The 2,069-nt window shown below is 36.2% G+C and overlaps 1 protein-coding gene across 1 annotated transcript in view; it reads left to right on the plus strand.

Moving 5' to 3' along the window:
• The window catches only part of LOC118732419 (teneurin-a-like), a gene marked incomplete in the record, with an annotated part of 439,680 nt that overhangs the window by 138,502 nt on the left and 299,109 nt on the right, over positions 1–2,069 (plus strand).

The raw sequence follows: 2,069 nt of genomic DNA on the forward strand, positions 1-2,069 counted from the left end.
GCAAAGGTGCTGGTAGCCACGTCACCGCAGCCAAAATCTCACTGGACTAAAGATTGGTCGTCGATTGGTTGGTGCACCACGGCGACTCTTCCCGATTCGTTTGCCATGCGAGAAAAACAAAACACAATGAAACAACAACGAGCTAAAGATTCATTGAGCTCGAGTAGTCAGTCGTCAGCAGTGTGCGTCGACATCAACGTCATCATCATCTTTGCAGCTACTTGAATTTAATTTGCCACTTCTGGCTGTGCAACATTCCCGAATTGCGGCTGCGGCAAGATGCACTTAGACGCTGCTGAGGCGGCAATATGTACATATGTATGTATGCATTTGTAACTGTGGCAGTTCTTGTACTTTATGTACCGTATGTATGTGTGTATGAATGTATGTATGTATGACTACGCGCAGACCGTTTGCCCCAGAGCCGTTGCTGCTGTTCTTGCCGCCACCAACGCCGATCCAGTGTTGCACGCTCTGCTGCTGCTGCTCTGGCAGCTGTTGTGGCTGGCACTTTGCCTCACTTCCTCTGCCGCGGTGCAATTGTTTTTTGCAGCCACATGTCCACTTGACTTCTGGAGTGTTTTGTTTTCTGCGCTTGTTTTTGCTTTCCTCCGTTTTCGTTTTGCATCTTCCCTTTTTTGTGACGAAAACGGTTTGTTGCCCTCGTTTTTTGGCCGGATTGCGTTGCGGGGTTGGAATTTTGCATTTTCGCCTAACTGCTTAAACTGCGCCGGTTGAAATGCATTTATCGCCAAGTAAACTCTGTTTATTGTGTTTCTGTTTCAGTTTTTTTTTTCTGTTTTATTTTTTTAGCTTCCGCTTGAAGTGAGTATTAGCCCACTTTACTCTTGTCGTGAAATGACTTCATTTTACCTACAATAATTTTGTGCTTTAAGAATTGCACTTAAATTTGTCGACAAGGATTTGAGCGCGTTTAATTTTTACGAGGGGAATTTTAATGGCGGTCGAGGCATCTAAATACCTGTTTAAAATTATTTCTCCATATTTTCTATTGTTGTGAACTGAAGAAAAAATATTACCATAAATATAACCCTATAAACAGTCAGATGTTCAGAACCTAATAAACTCGCCTACTCTCAGTCTGCTTTGAGTTTACAAAATAGAATAGAAGAAAAGACAATACAACCTCAATGACATAAATATTAACTGGAAAGGATTTATAATTGTATTACTTGTCTTTTGGTTTTCGTTTAAATAAATGGAATGTAGTAGCTAGAACAATATCCAGTGTGCTTTTGCAAAGAAAATTCTTTATAACTTATTTTACATATACATACGGTGACCATATTTATGTGAGTCGAATACGGGACAACAAATTATTTTGCAAATTTTTTCGACCCTGTTTTCCCTGAAACAGTATCCTTATAGTAACATCACAAATTTGTAGGATAATTTTCACGACCGTATTTTACACCGTAAAATTTGTTAAAATAATTTGTTAATTTTTAGTATAATAAAGTGCAATTTTAAGTCGGTAAGACCTACCACTCATTTTTGGATTTTTTTTTTTGTTTCTTTGAAAGAGAAGCAAATGAGCAGCACCTTCCACTCGCACTTTATTGTACTCAATTTAAAATTTTAATGAGTTACAAAACTTCAAACCGATTTTTTTTTCTAAAAAATTCTAATTAAAAATTTTGAAATTTTGGTGAAACATTGCCGAATTAATTTTTATAGTTTTTTGCACAAAGTTTGGTAATTTGGTATTATTTATATGGTTTTTGTTAGGAAAAGAGCCTTACTTTCATAAAATAAATAATAAACATTAAATAAACTAAGGAAAAATAGTCAAAACTTACTAAAATATCGCGTCCTAAGTTCTATTTTGGCCACTGTATGTATTCGATTCGAATCACAGGCATTCATATTAGAAAGTAATAACTGTTTATAAAGAAAATTACGGTTATATACCAACATCACTTAAAACTTGTTCATAGGCATGCCATTTTAATGAGCTGTTAAGGCGTCGGAACACCGAATACGTGACAAATACAGGAAACTAAAGAAATACAGAACATTTGGCGTCCCGTATAAAATAAATAAATTAC

Source organism: Rhagoletis pomonella, unplaced genomic scaffold, assembly GCF_013731165.1.
Source record: "Rhagoletis pomonella isolate Grant_MI unplaced genomic scaffold, Rhpom_1.0 Rhpom_scaffold_00002, whole genome shotgun sequence".
Taxonomy (NCBI): Eukaryota; Metazoa; Arthropoda; class Insecta; order Diptera; family Tephritidae; genus Rhagoletis; species Rhagoletis pomonella.